The following is an 18037-nucleotide window of genomic DNA, read 5'->3' as shown; positions in this document are numbered from 1 at the left end:
ACAAAATAATGTTTCCTGAGTGTTAAAGAAAAGATTGGAAAGCCAATACTTGGGGTTTAGCCTCTGTGGAAAAGTAAATGAGATTTCTATAACACAGTTTTATTTTGTGTTGATATATTTAAACCCTTCCCTCCTCTGCCTCCCTTGCCCCTGTCTGTTAGGCTGTCTTGCATGTAAATGGTAAAATTTTCACAACACCTTCAATAACAGTCTTAAATTTTGAAAAATGTGTATATCTCCCTGCAAACATAGTCTGAGATATAAGCATAGAAAAAGAACTTGAAGCAAAATGAGTTCACCTGACTAACTTCTGTCTGGAAAGCTTTTCATCTCTATTTGCTCTTCTTCACAAGACAACTGGGTACAGGGAGGGAAGATAAACACCCCTGTCTTCACTTCTCAGCAAAATATCTCAACCGTGACCAAGAGGGATTGCCTATAGGCATGAAAGATGTAGCACAAAACATCTATTATATCTTTGTCACTGCTACAATCGCCTCTTAGGGCAAATTTATAGTTTGCAACTTTTAATGAAGATGACTTTTCAGGTTAGAACTGGGCTGAGACCATTTTGCCTTATTAAATCCACTGGACAGGCATCAGTTAGAAGGTATTATAACAATATTCAGTGGTTAATTTGAACTTCCAACAATATTGAACTGCATAATCTAATGTTTTGTAACTCTACACCCATTGTCATGAGATTTAAGAACCTTAACATGTAAGAGCCATATTCCTCAACCAGCATCAACCTTGGTACTAAGCTGCCTCAGCCCCCACTAGCTAAGCAGTCTCTCTGCTTTGGATACTTCCAAGAGTGAACTTCCTCCTCTCTCCAGAATTGGGGTTTATAGTCTGACTGTAGCTATAACATACATAGAAGACAGTGAAGCTATGGCCATGGAAAAGCCATATGCATCAGGAAAAATACTTCCAAAAGACATAGGATGTCAATAATACCTTTCTGCCCGGCTATGATGAAGACTATATCTGGGATATAGTGTACAGTCCTAGCATTTTCCACTCATGGCAGGTGAACCATAAAACAGAAGAGATGGAGAGAAGATTTGGGAGAAGTCTCTCTCTTTGAAAGGAGATCGAAAGTTCCTCTCTTTATATCACTTGATGCAGGAGAAAAGGGAAGGAGTGAGAAGAAAAAAAGAAAAAAAAAAGAGAGCTAAGTGAAAGGACTATGTACAAGAAACACAGATTTTTCAATGGCTCCGAGTACTTTTGGGTTGGAGAGCAGAAGATGATGTAAGCTTCAGGTGTGCCTTTCAGGGGCAATGGGGGATTTTTTTAAAAAAGAAACTCTATGCAAAATGAAATTGGACACATTTATGAGCAGAATTGTATTACTTCCTTGTTTAGAATATAGCAGGAGAACAAATTTACTAACCTGGAAGTCCCGTATCAGTCCTATATTTTTAAACTGTACACCACTAATATAGTCATCAAAAATAAAAATCCTATTTGGACAAAGCCTTCAAGGTGTATTTAATTACTTCTGTCAAAATCACTGGGAAGATAAAAAAATAATTCCTAGTCTGCCCAGAAATTCATATAGTAGAAATGTGTGTTTGATTATAGAGTATTATGCTATTGTAGATGGATAGTATTGAGCAGCCAGAAGCGCAACTCACTTGCTAGGGTGGTGTATCTGACACGGTTCAGATGTGAACACCTCAATTGTCACTGGGAAGAAAGCTTGTGGGAATGCAGATGTACATCCTTGTCTGCAGAAGACAGAGAAGAATCATGTGCATGTATTTGATGTAATGGGAACAGCAAACATGTCTGAAATATTCTCAGCAAGGTAGTGCTCCAGGTGCTTATTAAAAAGGAGGATAAAGAAACAGATCTGTCTTTACAATAGCTGCCCATCGCTAGAGGTGAAGCTGTTGGAAGGATGTTGGTGGGAAAGAGCGTGGTGCTGGGCAGGTGTCAGAAGGGACAGCTGGATCCTGGGAGAGAGAGCAAAGCTACTTAGTTCAGCTTGTCTGCTGTAAGATCAGAGTTCTTTTAAAGCCTAATTTCTAGGTTAATACTTATTTTTGGAAGAGTTGCTTTCAGTAGCTTTGTGGGATGGACAATGGATTTTTTTATCTGTTTGCTGCTTCCAGTGTTCTGTTCCTGAATACTCTTGGGCCACATTGCATTTCACCTGTAATTTAACACCATCCTGGCTACTTAGCTATTTTAAGGAAAGCACCACATAAAAAAGAAATAAGTATTCAGATTGCAGTAGCAGCATTGGGGTTGTTCCCTAGTTCCTTTCACACTCTATAAAACATCAAAAAAGTGAGGTGATCATATTGTGCTGATAGCATGACATGTCAAGAGAGTGATAAATAACTATGTTTCAGGCAGATGATTGGGTGAAGGATAGCGATATGAAAATTAAGACACAGAGAAATGGATTTGTGCTTTAACTGAAGAAAATTACAACATTGATTTGCTCTTTAGCTAAATATACCATCTTCTCATTTATTCGTTTTAAACAGGAAGAAGCAACTCAGTTGTCACATCAGATGATGAAATTAAGATTTTTATTCCCTGCCTGAATTTTCCATCTGGTAAAAATGTAAGTATGTTGTGATAATGAATATATTCTTGCTAAAAGGTCTCTGACACCTCTCTATGGGAACCCTCTGTCAGATAAAGTTCAAATTTTGATAATTTAGCTGAGTAAATCTTTTGGGCAGAAGAAAAAAACCAAAAAACATAAGTTGACATTCTTCCTTATATAAACACTACTTCACAATTTCTGCAGTTATTTTGAGGACTGGTTATGATAAAGTCAGTGGAACCACCAGGTTGTCATCAGCACCATGAAGTAGAGTTTGAAGCTGGTTCCTAATGGTGGTGAGACTGCACCTGGAACACCGTGCCCAGTTTGGGGGTCCCCAGCACAAGAGAAAGGCTGAGGTCCTGGACAGAGCCCAGCAGTGGCCACCGTGCTGGTGAGGGTAGGACACGAGGTGCGTGAGGAGATGCTGCAAGAGCTGGGCTGCTTCGGCCTGGAGAGGGGAAGGCTGGAGGACGGGAGACTTTGTTGCTGCCTGCTGGGAGGGCATAGGGGAGACAGAGCCAGATTGTCTTCAGAGGAGCATGGTGACAGGATGAGGGAATGAATGCAACCTGCAATGCAGGAAATTCCCATTTGGAATTGGGGAAGATAAACGTTCATAAAGAATTGGAGTAGGTTGCTCAGAGAACCTGAAGAATCTCCACCACTGGAGATACTTGAATCTTGACTGGGTAAGGCCCTTAGCAGCCTGATTTAATTCTGACGCTGGATCTGAGATCTTCAAAGTAGGTCCTGCTCTGAGCAGGGGATTAGACTAAATAACCTTCAAAGGCCCTTTCCGTCATAAACTATTCTGTCTTCCAGTGAAAACTGCTAATTCAGACAAGGAGACATTTTCTCCTATTTGCAAATGGGTAAGCTGAGACAACAATTAAATAGGCTGGCTAAGGCAATAAAGTTATTTACTGGCATCAGATTTCAGTAAATATTTACTTTCAGCCTTTCTTGTTCCTTGTTTGAAATATACTTTTATATATTCTCATAGAATCTGTGTTCAACTTAACTTACTGGCACATCTTTTTTTTAGCAGACTACTCTCATAGAGTTACTAAGCAATACCAAGTATACAGCTACTTCAGTGTTCTTCAGCATTTAATTTTATGTAAAAAAAAAAAAAAATAGCCCTTGAATATTTTCATTTATCACAATGACCAGGTGACCATGCCAGGAAGGCAAGATAGTTTCATTGTATATGCGAATGTACAAGGTTATCCATTGTCTTTAAACAGACAAAAGAATGACATGTAAGTATGCATTCATTGATTCCAGCTGACATCTATTTTTTACAATTTATTATTTTTCAATTAAATGGAGGGGAAAAGTTAAACTGATCTTATATATACATACATACACATATATATAATATACACACCAGACTGATTCGTTTTAAAAAACTGCAACATATAGGAACTGGAAAACGTTGACTTTACAGAGCTACTGGAGGAATTTGCATTTACTGCTGCTCAGCCAGGCTATGTGCTGACACAACTTTCCTTTTGTGTCGATCAGCTTCTGAGAGACAGGTGCCACAGTCTGCTTTGTAGGTCCTGTTCAATGCCTTCAACTGCTTTACGAGTGTATGGAGATCATTCACTCCAATTCAGTAAAATACTAGGTTAGAGTCTTCATGTTTCTATTTAAAGGCTTCCTAAAGCCCTTAGTAACTGTAACTGATAGGCATGTTACCCAAATGTCAACAGATAATCACATTTCTCTGAGTCTTGAAGCTTTTGTTTTACTCCATAGCTAACGTAGCAGTGGTAAATATTTCAGAATTTAAAACTATAACAGTATATTTGCAAGTCTTAAACTCCCTGAAGTCTGTAAAACTCAGGACTGGGGGCTCTACATTTGAAGTCAGTCAGTATCTGTCTCCCCCTGCTTCTATTTTTAATTGGAAATTATGACTCAAAGCAAAGGTGAAAGATTCAATTTGTAGTCCATTTGCTAGAAAGAAGCTCGTGCTATTTATGACATTAAATTTTTTCTTAAAAACACAAGAAAAGTCTTCTGCTAAGTGCTTGTCTATAGCACAGCTGTAAATTCTTGTTTATCTGCTGTGCCACAGATTGTGTGTCTGCGTTTCTCGTTTTGTTGTGATTACTAAAGAACATCTATTTCTTTATTTTTGAGAGCTCTACAGTGCTGGCATTATCAAGAGAAGACACACAGCGCAGCCTTGCATAAATAATGGCACTGGGCCAAGTAGAGCTGAAGTGGTTGCCAGCACAACTCCATTGAAGTCTAAGGAATTGCACTGTGGGTGAGTTTGGCCATTGGCTTAGGTTACATAGGACTTTAACATGACAATATTCAGTAATGCATCAGCTGTTTAAGGTAGTCAAGTCTGGTTTTGCTTTTTGGTTGAATACTGTATTTGAGCTATTTCTGATAATGGTTGCTGAACTTCTGCTCAGTGAAGTGAATGGAGTTTTTGTTAGTGGACTACTTTTGCACTTTCTGTTTAGATGAAATGGCATGAAAATAGTACTGGAGTCTAGTGGATTCCTGGGAAGAACCACTGTGCTGTATATTTTGCGGGGTTTGTGTTCTGCCCTTGTACTTAATGTATTGCGTTTTAAGTGGTAAGATCGTGCCTGTTGCCTGAATGCAAACATTCTTTTGTACCATCATTAGAAATCTGCAAACAGCACTGGTTTTTAATGGTGCCTGGTTTGTTTCATCTTGTTGGCTGTTATACGGATCCACTTGTAGTAATTAGCCTCCTAAATAAAGAACAAATGAGTAAAGAATTTATTAATTATATGTTGTGCAAGGAGGGAATAAACTGTGCTAAACATTTAGTAGTAGGGCACGTTAGTAAGTTTATAATAGATCTAATTCATATACTAAAAAGTCAGTGTAAGCCAAAAGAGATCTAGATGTTAAATTTGAGGGATATGAAAGAATGGTAACCTAATCCAGACCTCAGATTCGTATTACTAAGCACTGCTGAGTAAGTGTCTCAGCACTAAATATAGGTGCCTGTCACTTGAAATTCATTAGTATTCAGGCATGTGTTTGATCAATCATTGCTAGCGCATGATTGTATCACATATTCTTCATTAGTAGGTATTTTTCTTTAAGTCAGACGTGAGGGTCACATAGTGAAGTGAGAAATTTTGGCATACAGTTAAAGCAAGTGGCCACCCAAATATGTCTTGGGACTTGAAGAAGATAATTGCTCACAAAAAAAAAAAAAAAAAAAAAAAGCAGCTTTGAGCATACATGAACGATCCCAATGATGGTTTGTTGTTCTTTTTTTTAATATCAGATTTTTTTAATGCAAATATTTCCAGGCTTTCTCAAGGGAGTGGAGAAGGCTGAACTCAATTATGTTGTTGAGTAAAAACAAATTGTAGAAAACACTGTGTGAAGAGACAATTAGAAAGCAATCCAGTGCACTGTTCAAGATTGTGCAACTTTGTGCGATATTTTACATTTCATAAAATAACTTTGCCTTCCGACTTGGTTGGAAAAAACCCTGTTGTTGGAAATAAGGTGGCATTTCAAACAATAATTCTGTTTACAAGTTTGCTAAGATACACTAAAAAATTGTGTTTTAGTGCCTGTAAATTTTAAATACAACATTTTCGCTTATCATTAGGTGACAGTTATATATTATCTTGAAGAAGAATATCTACACCTTAAGTGGAGAAATAGCTAGTTCTTGTAGTCTAGCTAATCCAGTGATTTTTGGCTCCCAGTCATTTGAGATCAATAGATAACTCTAGAAGAAATGTGTCTAATTATAGCACTGGAGAATTTGAGGGAAAGGTTCGAAGAAAAAGGTTTATCTCTTTCACATAACCGACAAAAAAAAAAAATTAAATCCAGAACTACATTTTTTTTAAAAGGATGCTATTAAATAAGAAATAATTGGTTTTTGTTTTAATAATATAATTTTCTCAAACTTATGCTATGAATATGCTAGATAGATATTTTGGGGAAACAACAACAACAAAACAAGCCCAAAACCTGCATCTCCTTTTATGCTTTTATGTAAAGAGGAGTAAAAAAGTAATTAAATAAATGTGTTATTCCAACCACACAGATAAGGAAAGGACTAAGGATTAGTCCTGGGGAAAATGACATCCCTGTATCTGTTCATTTCCATTAATCAATTGACTTCACACTGAATACTTAAATGCTAAAAAAAAATCCACATGGCAGCCCCCACTGTTATTCTGTTGTACAGGCTATATATTGTATTGGCGTGAGCTCCTACAGTCTCATACCTGTGTATGGCTTTATTCAGCTTTCTTGTAAGCCATAGCCTGGAGCTAATATTTGCTCTTATGTACCATTAGCTGCTGTTAGCCAAACAAATTAGATTGCTGGAGAAACACAACAGGATCTCTAATTGTCTCTTCCTTAGAGGTATGTTTCACTGTAAGCAGTTGGTATGTATAAAGCATTAGAGTGTGTAGAGCACATTTGGCTCCCAGATCTTCAGAGATTTTTTATGATTGTGTGCTAGGGACAGCAGAGACTTGTTTTAACCACAGTGGCCATAGCCTTGGCTCTCTTGTGGATAAAAATCAATGCTGGATAGATGACTAAGCAGAAGCGAACCATGTTCTGCACTGAAAATTTTTAATGATGTTTACCAAGGTAATTAATTTCTGAGTAATATAAATGTTTCACTGGAAAATCAGCCCTGCCTTTATTAATGGGCAAATTACAGAAAAAAAAAAACATATGAGCTGTATATAAACTGTCCGTGACAAACTGTAGTAGGTAAGATCTCCAAAATGAGGAACACCCCAGAGAAACTAGGTGGTCCGTTTTTTGATTGAAGATACTATTGAAAATCTACAAAGCTAAATACACATTTCACAGTTTGTTGCCTCTTGAATACATTCAACTGAGTTCATTTTGTGTGCCAAGTACTTGTTCAGAATACACTGAGCATAACATCTACTTTTTCTGCCAAAATGGCCTCTGTCAAGCCTCCCTCCTGCATTTAGCCGGCTACAAAAGCTGTTCCTTGCTAGTGAATTCCAGTACCATCACTGTTTTCCCTGAATTATTATAGTAAGAGCACTCTTTTCATTGCTTTCTAATGTGAATGTTCAGTTCCTCAGTTTTCCAGAGGGGACAATGAGATGGTTGCTGCCTTGGCAAACAGAAGACTTGGAGAAGATGCATAGGCTAATACTTTGCTTACCTTCTATTGCCTCTCTTCTTTAATATACTCAGTTTCATGTCAAACAATTCATTAAAGCATGTCATTAAAATCTTTTTAGGGAAGAGGGGAGATTCATTCTGTTTGTGTTACATGTGCTGCCTCAGAGCAGTTTCCCTCTTTGGGCTAGCCTGCACCTGCCTGTCTGTCATCTCCCTGGACAGTCAGGAATTATACTTGCAAATAGAATTGTCAACTTTTGTAGGGATTTGAACACAGTGACATGCATGCTAATTCTCTTGTTGCTTCTCAGCCTCAGGCTAAACAACTAATTTTTCTTCAGTCATTTCAGAGGAACATTCTATACAGGGCATAAAACTGGATTGGGTCACTCAGGGTTAAAACACTGAACACCTTTATTAATAACTTGTCAGAGTGAGGTTACAGTGTGCAACAGGAAACATATTTTGGGGGTTCTACTATAAATGAGAAAATTATGTAACTCAGATAAGCCCTGTAAAACAAAGGCTCAGACTAGATCAGGGCCCTACAATTATATTAACTCCTTCATTGCAAATATGAGTCAAATGTACGTTTCAGCAGCTGTGAGCAATCTGAAATCATATGCTTATCCTTGCCAAAACTGTATTTCTAAGGTCCCTTCTTATTTAGGTGCCTAGCTACAAAACCAAAACAACAACGCACCAGCTTTCAAGTCAAAAGTGGTTCCCATTAGTCAATTTTAAAAAAAATATGAAGTCTTGGCCTACATTCCTAATACGTGCAACGTGACAGTTTATTACAAGAAGTTTCTACTACTAAAGTTTCTACTCCCTCAGCTCTGTACATTTCAGTTTAATTCTTCCTGGTGAACTGTGGAACTTGAGGCTGAGCCTTTCTCCAGCACGTATGTATGTATGAACACGTGTGTGTGGGCAGGAGAAGTCTCTTTCTGTGAGGCACTGTGATGCAGTTCCTTTACAGAAATAGACAGCAGAGGTTTGGCTCTGCCACAGAGCGTTACCATCTTGAAGATGAAAGCAGCTACCCTAGACACGGAGCTATTGTGCTTGGGTGGGTGGCTGAATGCACCCATACCGGCTCTGGCGAGCCCAAGGAGAACATGATGGTGCGCTTGCACAGTGCCACTGAGCTCAGGGTGCTCTACTGAAGAAACCAACTCGTTCTCACCTCCACCAGACATTCCTGTTTCTTCCCTTGTTCTGACATTAATGGTGACCTGGCCCTTCGGAAGATAGCTCAAGGACTTAAAGCAGCAGCAGATTAACCCTGAGGAAAAAGAAATTAAATAGTCTTCTACTTAATACGCATTTGAGTGACTACAAGAAAAATAAAACATCCCATCTCAAGGGGAGGTTGCCATTAAATCTCCCCAGTTGTATTGTAAAAACTGGTTATCAAGTAATTTGAGATACACTTATGGAGGTTATGACTTGCAGACTCAAATTTATTGGGTTCACAGTCTGTAAGCATTTTAAATAAAACATTAATAGAGGCACAATGGCCATTGCTTTGGCTGCTAGTAGTTGCCTAGTCTGGCTTTTCAAGTCTGGGTGAGGCAAGTCAGACAGATTTAGTTTATCAGCAGCATATAGATGTCTGGCCATGTTATAACTGGTTGTCACTTTTCTGCATCTTCTCTCCTGCTTTTCAATGATTTTAAATTTCTCAAATTATTTTCCTTAGCCTTTGTCCCTTGTCATTGGGCAGGAGGCACACTGTCACACTTTAGTGATGACTTTTAGAGCATCTTTTCAGTAATAAGGTTTGGTTAGAACAGCCCTGTAATGCTTCTGAGCAAAAGCCCTACATCTTGACAGCTTTGTACTTCTGTTATGGCTTAGACATGGTTTAATGGTGAAGCTGTAATGAACCAGATTACAGATTATGGAGGAATGGTACACATTAGTTTATAGTGTATGAAAGTGGTGTTACAGAAGGAGAATATTAGGCTCCAAGTTTACCTGGATTTTCCCCAGCTGCATTATTTGGACTAATAGGATGTTACCTCACCATTGAAACTCTCCACAGATTTTGCAAACATCTGCTTGAGAACCTTTTCAAGAGCTGATGAACTGGTAAACAGAGACCTTGTTTATGGTGACTCAGGAAAATTTATTGAGGTGTAGATTTAGAGAGTAGTTCTGCTTCAAGGAATGTCTTTTGTCTTCACATTTCAAATCAAGAAAAACCTTTCCACAAATAAAACAAGTCAACATCTGATTTCACATTAATTGTAATTTAACCTATTCTGTGAAAATACAGGGTGTTTCAAAAAGATGGTAGACTCAATTTGAAATAACTTTGCTTTGACACTAGGTCCATCTTTTTGAAACGTCCTGTATTATCACAGGCATTCAATTAAAATGAGGAAGGAGAGGATATTGCATGCTCAGGCATCCAGCTTTGCACATACAAAACATGGGATTCATGCCAGTTGAACTGTCTAGAAGATTGCAGCCCTCCCCAAGCATCAGAGCTGCTTACCACCCTGGAATAGAAGAGAAGTTGACCCTTTTTTTTTTTTTTTTTAAGGTGCATTCCAAGAGGATTTTCAGTCTTCTTCAGAAAAACCTCAATGAGATAATTAGAGAATAACAGGAATGAAAACAGCATGAGAAGCTCATTGTTGTTTACCTTCAACAACAAAACCAGTTAAGCCACTAAAAATCTAACCAGACAGTCACAAAGATCTTAAGTCTTTCCCACACTGGGAATACAGTTGTACTAGCTCAACCTTTGATAGAACAACACTGTTGCTGCCTCAGCTCCACTGTCTGCCCCAACCACCATGGGCAGAGATGTTGTCTGAGCTGTTTTACCCATGCATTTTGAAACACTGATTCTGGTCTCAGCCACGGACACGACATGTGGGTCTTGCATCACACAAGTGGTAGGCATAGCACACCAGTTTCCTCATCTGTAGCTTCCTTTGTACTCTCTCGGGATTTCATTCCATTTTCTGCTGGCTGCAAGAAGCTCACGGTTTCACTTGTGCATGATATCAGCAGTCTGGAAGAGGTTCTTTCCTACCTTTATTTTATGTGTATTTGGAGTATTCATTATTAATATACTCATCTAATGCATACACACATATTTATATCTACACACACATTCACACAGAAGACACATGCAAGTTATTAGCAGGTACGAAATCTTTATCCTTTTTTTCTTTTTTTCAAATGTTTTTCTTTCTCCTTTATATATATATATATATGTGTGTGTGTAAACATTAATTTACACTGGAAATTATATCAATGTAATGTTCATTGCCAGGGCACCTGACATGAGGTTTTGGTTGGACATGGAAACTATTGCCCTATATTATCTTCTTCTTTTCATTGTATTTCCACCTCCCAGAGTTAGCTGGTTTCAAGAAACTCTGGTTGTCACCGTCTTCTGCGATGCAACTTTATTTTACAGCAGGTATTATTAATGTGTTCATCAGTATTGTCAGCTCTGTCTTTGGATTTCAGAGCTTACTACTAGCTGATTAAAATGCCTGTACATTAATACAGATATGCTCATGTTACAGTGTCTTCTCTCTTTTATCTTATTTGTTTCTTCAGGTGTTTCCTTCTGCCACATATTGCCCTTTCCCTTAGAGAGTACAAAGGTGTGTGTGTGTCAAAGAACAAGGAGCACATAATGAGTCATGCTCCATCACAAAGAAGAAAAGGCAGCCACTGTTCTTGCATGTCTTGTACACTTATTCTTTGACAAGTCATGAGATTTTCCTGATGTCATTACTTGTTCCTTGCAGTGGAGATGTCTACTGGCTGCTTAATGAGGTTTTGAATGACAGTCAACATCTCTGCATCCAAAAGCAACAGATGTAAGTATTTACAGTATTTGAATCAATATTAAGTAGATCTGGAAGTAACTTGGGGTGGGGGGAGGTGTTATCTCTCTCATACCCACAGACATATTTAATCTCATTTTATCTGGGGACCTAGAATTATGTTTATGCTTAGATCGTTATATTCTTCCCTGCAAAGCACTTATTTCACCTGTCTTAAGAAAAGGTACCTGAGGATGGCTTGTTGTGGCTTGTCTTTGTAAGTCAGCCAGCGGTGACTTTTGAGCATGGGAAATGTCATGGTGTGTTTTACTCTGAAAGCCAGGCACAGATAATGGAAACACTTGGAGATCTTGCTGTTCACTAGAGCAAGAGTGAGCCTGTGACAAAATTAAACATTTTATTTTTCCCTCCTCTCCCTTTCTTTTCATTCTTTCCTCACCCCTCAATGAATTTGTCCACAAGAAGAAACAGTAACCTGAACTGCAAATTTCACATCAGTTACCAAATATGTGCCAATGCTGGTGTCTGTCTTGCTTGAGATAAAGTTCTGCAGACCGAAATCAGATTTCTCTAAATCATATTAACTCTGTCACCCCCCAGCAGTGACAATAAATGAGAGCAAATAAGAAACTCAATAATTCTTTTTCACCCACTGATTCCCAGTTCAGGTAGTTAGGTATTGTAAACTTTACTGAAAACAAGATATTTTATCAGGATTGTCTGTCTTTCAGCCACTGACTAATATGCCTTCTTCATTGTTAAAGGGGAGGGAACTGATAAGATGATCACACGTTGATGGATTCCCTTATATCTAGCCCCAAAAAGCAGATTTTCTAGTGTGCCTGTACCTGTGCTCTAGACTGAACAGAAAAGGGTCAAACAGGTCATTGTCATCTTGGGGCCAAAGCTAGTGTTTGCAGAAAGCTCAGGTAATTTGGGCATGATTGCTGTGGTGCTGGAATGTTAAGATGGGTCTCCACAGAAAAAGATTTTCCCAGAGCAGCCAGAAATCCGCTGTTATGTGGTCATTTTGACCTGGTAACTCTGCTGGGCTTTCAGACGATTTTAAGAATGATGCTTATTCAGTATTTAAATAACATTTTTTGTATTGTATGGAGGATAAAGCTTTTCATTACAAGAAAATTGAACAGGAGCAAAAAAGAAACTACATCATTCAACCTTTTCTGAGCATGGGATTTTTAAAGGGTAAACAAGTGAATTTTAAATAGACAAAGAGCACTCTCCTGAAACAGTAACAGGTACCTTAGAAAACAGAGGTGCTAAAGTCAGGAGAGAGTGAAGAGCCCCTTATGCTCAGAAAGCAGATGATTTACCAATGGAATAGAATATGGCAGGTTATCCTTCTGAATAAAAACTGATTTTTCCTGGAAAAACGGGTGAATATGGAAAATACAGAAATAAACCCCTTGTATCTTAGCAACATAGTTTCCCAGGGTCAAATGTCCCCCTGCATGAACCTTTGCATGTGCTTATGAAACAGTATTTTTCTTTGATGGGGTGCAAATGAACGCAGCAGCTCAGTTGTTAATATGTCAGGGCTTTATAATATGTTTTATGTGCTTCTCAATATGATTATGTATTTTGTGTCTCTATATATGTGCCTATATGTGTAAGTATCAAAATCTTATTGTCTTCCTTGTGGTCAATATCAGCTGGAGTTTTCTCATTTGCTTTAAAGAGGAGAAGGCAAATTCTTATTTGTTATGGGGAAGAGCTTCTTTGCATGAGGTGAGACTTTATGCTACACTCAGTACTCCTGTGAAGGAAGAAGTGTCCCCGAATCATATATAGTCAGATGAAATTGAAAGCAACTCACTTTGTAAGATACCAGTCCTTTCTGCATCCTACAACAGATCTTGATGTCTTTTCTGCTCTAATATCATGTTAGTAAAGGACACAGCAGGTCAAATTGGAAGAAATTCACCATTTAAATCTGAAAAGAGCCTTCAGTTACAATGGGTCAATGCTTCATAATACAAGATGAAGCATTTTTGTAACAAACCCGAAGAGGATTTATCATTTCTTTGTAATTCAAACCAGAACAAGCCCAAGAACAAAGCATGGAAGAGGGAATAAACGAACACACGTGAGGGAAAAAAGAAGCATCAGGAAAGCAACAGAGGATACAGGGGCAAAATAGAGAGTGTTGCACAGAAAAATAAGTATGCCTCTCTGCAATAAATGCATCAGAAATACCTGAAAAAAAAAAAAGGCGCACAGCTCACCTTTAATGAGAATGGCTGCAGCAGGGGAGCTGTGCATGATAAAGCATGATGGGATGTGTAGAGAAGATCCAAAGACTCAAGAGGTTACTACATATTCTTAAGCCTTCTATTATTTTTCTTATTGGCATGGCATTGTCAGAATTTTGATCTCAAATGTCCCATTTTCCCCATTATTTACGTGTTTCACCTGGAGACAGTTTTGTTTTACTATTTGTAAAAGGTTTTTGTAGTGTGGCTTTTCTTAGTACTAGCTCAATCTCATTATTCTGGTAAGGACATTAAGAACATCCTCAGCTTTTGGGAGCACCGTGTGACTCTTTCTGAGGAACAGGGCGCTGGAGGCTGAAGGAAGTTATATACTAAACCCTGCAATACATCGGGGAGGAGGAAATAGTCCTGTGTGCCTTATTCCCTTCATGCAGGTCTGCCAGAGCCAGGCAGGCAAGCTGGAGGGATTCGCTGACCTTTTCTGTGCCTCATTTTCTCTATCAGTTAAATACTTCCCTTAAGGCAAAAATTATTTTGAAACCCTCAGGTAGTAAATGTAATGTATTCACATGCTGAACATAATTGAAGGCCATAGTCACCACCATTGTAAAAAACCACACCCCTAGATGACCCTTTTTCAAAATGCATGTTAATTGTCTCTAGATTCACCCAGCAAGGGGCTGTTAGAGTGGTATTTTCCAGAAGTTGGTCCAATCTGTTGATAAAAGCCTGAGATCCTGAGTGCTTCCTGCAAGATGCTTCCTGTGGACACTTAATGCTGATGTTAGGGGCAAGATGTTTAAAAATGCATGGCAGGTGGTTCACAGTGATGATGCAAGAGGATTTATCCTCCAAGAGACAACATTTTATTCCTGTTCTTTTGCTTTTGACTTTTGTCATATTGAGCAAGACAGCAAAAGCTAGGGCAGAATGAAATATGATGTCTCTCCCATGAGCATTTCAAAACATACTTGAAAAGTTTTTTGTTTTGAAAATGAATTATTCAGTTTTGCAGTGTAAAAGGGAGGGATTTTTTCATTTGGATTGGAAATGGGAAACATTAATTTAATTTTTTTTTGCTCTTCGGTGCTGGCTTTTTAGTTACTTGAAAAAATGAACTGGGAAGTAGTTGCAGTCTTCCTAGAATCTACTGAATTATAATGTGCAAATATATACATGTGTGTAAATATACACGTATAAATTTATATAAGTGTTTATATATAGGGATTTGAATATATGTAGATGTAAGAATTTGCTTGAAAACAACTAACAATATCCCTAAGTCCCGCTTCTCTCTTCTGAGAGATTCCGAAGTGTTAGAAGGGGCCTGGATTTATCAGCTGTGATAACCATGCCATGCCTTGCCTGTGTATCAGTGTCTCCTGTGACCTTTGATTAAGAATGTTATAAGAGTTCAGGTGGTAAGAAAAGATGTGAGAAGTCAAGTGGATAAATTGGAGAGGGCTCCTGAACACCATGGCATGTTAATACTCTCCCAAATATCAAAAGACAGTAACTATAAAGCAGAACTGTGCAAACAGTCTTTCTGGTGGTATGATTCTGTTTCAGCTTAAATTTTCAGCTGAGAGTAACAATTTTCCTTCTGAGCTCTTCGGTTACAAGGAACAATTGCCCTCTCTGGAGGCTGAACTTTCCACCTCACCTTAAAAGCTGTCGGTGCTTTAACAGATCATGCCAAAAAGTCCTCTCTTTCTGACACTTAGCATAGAGTCCAAAGTGCAAATAACTTCTTTGCCATTTGAACTACTTCATTACTCATTATTAAGACTGAAAAAACTATTGATCCCTCTGCAGTATGGATTTCCATGGTCCCTTCACTGTATTTTCCCATGCGATGGGTGCAGTCACTCTGATTCACAGGCACAGAGCTGAGGCACTGTGTGGAGTCACAAGTTTCCACTTACTTCAGGTACCAAATTTGAGACACTTTGAAAATTAGTTCTCAGAGTGCTTGACGGATGTGCAGTGCCAGAGCAGATCCAGCTTTAATGTCAGCAGGTCTCTAACATCCAAGACAGTTTTATATATCAAACCTGAGGTGTTCAGACAATGTTTTACCTCAAATTTAATAAATGTTGATGAAAGCTTTAGGCAACTCATCTCCATCACAGAGAAATTCATGTTAGCAGAACCATGGTGCTGTAATAAAACAGGATAAGCCATGATGCTGGTCCTTCTGTCATCCTGGAGCACACTCAAACCAACACATTATTCAGGGGAGACATCCTACTCCCAGTGTAATGCCATGTGGAGCAATCTGAGCCTGATTCACCTGTTTGTTGACAACTGCATCTTCCAATTCAGAAACAGACTGAACAATGTTTCGACAACTAGGTAATTCCACATAAGATTCTGAAAAACAACAGGCAAATGCCAGTTTACAGTGACTTATTAAAATGCAATATATGACTTCACAGTAAAATAGAAAATCACAATGTGGATTAAGCAAGAGGAAAAAAACACTGAGTTTTAGGACTGAAAGGTGTTAAAGAAGTAAAGTCTGCTTGTAATTAACATGACTCTTTTATATTAAAACACAAATGATCAAAACAAATGGAAATTTTACACTCAAAAGAATTGGGAAACTGATCTCTGTGAGAAGAAAAAAACCCAACTGCCTCAGTTTTTAGCACAAATGGCATATAAATAACAACATCAAGAAGAGCTGTGTAGCCTTTGCAGTTCAAATACACAGCATAATAATAGTAAATGGGTTAGGGGCTGCAACTGGATCAGAGAAATGTGAAAAAGGCATGCGTTTCTCACAAATTTTATTTTTTTACTCATGGTCTCAGGTTGTTTCACATCCCTTTGATATTCCCTGTGAAATTCAGTCTTTCTCAGGTCAAGAACTGGACTTTCCAAATTTCAGAGAGGAACCTGAATCTACTGAAATCTTTAGAACATGAGTTCACTATGAAAGGAACTTCCTAGGCATAATAATTGCCACTGGGTGATCACACTGGGAATAGCCAACAACTAATTAAATCCCTGAAGATAACATGCAGTAGTCTCTGACAGCCAGTTGACAGAGACTGATTTCCCCTGTCTCTGAATGTCAGAGGAGCGGTTTTGACCTCACCTAGAGCCAAGGGAAGCTGCGTGCTGCCAAAACACTTGCAGCACTGGGAAAGGTGGGTTTCTGCAGGTGTGTGCTACCACCCTGTGCCAGGGTTTGGTGTCCCCCCAGCAGCACCTGTGGCCAAAGCTTAGCAGCTGAGCACCATGGAGCTGGTGGGAGATGGGGAGCAGGGCTCTGTGCTTGGGTGGCTGAGGAGCCAGAGCTATTGGGGGTGAGGGACAGTGAAGACATTTTCATGGTTTGGCCCATCAGCATCAGGAGAGTGAAAAAGGGGAACAGAATGGAAAAAGTATCTGGCCCAAGCTTTTTGTGGCTATGATATGTACAAATGTTGAAACACATGTTTAAATAAAAACTTAATGTTTTTGAAAACTTTGGGATTTTTTTCCAACACATTGTTAATGCTTAAGCTGTTTTCTGATTTGGGCTAGCCAGGTTATTAAACTTCCGTTTTCTAATTCTGAAGAAGATAAATTCCTTAACTGACCTATGGGGAGAGGCAGAGGGAGGTGGGGTTGTTTAGTCTGGAGAAGAGGAGGCTTAGAGGTGACCTCATCACTCTCTATAACTACCTGAAGGGAAGCTGTAGCCAGGTGAGGATTGGTCTCTTCTCCCAGGCAGTCAGCAGTAGGACAAGGGGGCATGGGCTTAAAATCTGCCAGTGGAAATTTAGGCTGGATATTAGGAAGAAATTCTTTACAGAGAGAGTGGTCAGGCATTGGAATGGCCTGCCCAGGGAGGTGGTGGACTCACCGTCCCTGGAGGTTTTTAAACTGAGATTGGACATAGCACTTAGTGCCATGATCTAGTAAATGGACTGGAGCTGGACCAAGGGTTGGGCTTGATGATCTCTGAGGTCTTTTCCAACCCAGCTGATTCTGTGATTACAAAAGTGTACCCTGGAAACAAACTGTCAGGCTATGTCCACACATATAAGGCAATAATTTAAGGTGCTAGTTTTATGTTCCCTTAGCACTTTGAAGCATTAAAACCTGCAATAATACAAAGAGTTATTAACGGAAAAAAATAGTCGGTACTCAGTTTCATAGACTACCTAAGTTTGCAAGCCTGTATGTACCTTGTGTGCGATGTCTCTTCATCTGAGTCTAGCATGAGAAGTTTTGGATGCTGCACCTGGCCAGTCCCAAGCATCCAGAGG

At 38.9% G+C, this 18037-nt stretch overlaps 1 long non-coding RNA gene across 4 annotated transcripts in view; it reads left to right on the top strand.

Moving 5' to 3' along the window:
- The window catches only part of LOC139828910 (uncharacterized), a 214144-nt gene that overhangs the window by 163986 nt on the left and 32121 nt on the right, over positions 1 to 18037 (top strand). For 2 of the 4 annotated variants that reach the window (XR_011740974.1, XR_011740972.1), the window contains 4 exons: positions 2505 to 2584; positions 4724 to 4853; positions 10275 to 10632; positions 11503 to 11574. This is a non-coding gene — a long non-coding RNA (uncharacterized lncRNA). The remainder of the gene's footprint in view (positions 1 to 2504; positions 2585 to 4723; positions 4854 to 10274; positions 10633 to 11502; positions 11575 to 18037) is intronic. The other 2 variants (XR_011740973.1, XR_011740976.1) reach the window with 2 other exon arrangements.

The sequence above is a fragment of the Patagioenas fasciata genome, chromosome 1, assembly GCF_037038585.1.
Source record: "Patagioenas fasciata isolate bPatFas1 chromosome 1, bPatFas1.hap1, whole genome shotgun sequence".
In the NCBI taxonomy this organism is placed as follows: Eukaryota; Metazoa; Chordata; class Aves; order Columbiformes; family Columbidae; genus Patagioenas; species Patagioenas fasciata.
This window is presented reverse-complemented; position numbering and strand designations above follow the sequence as displayed.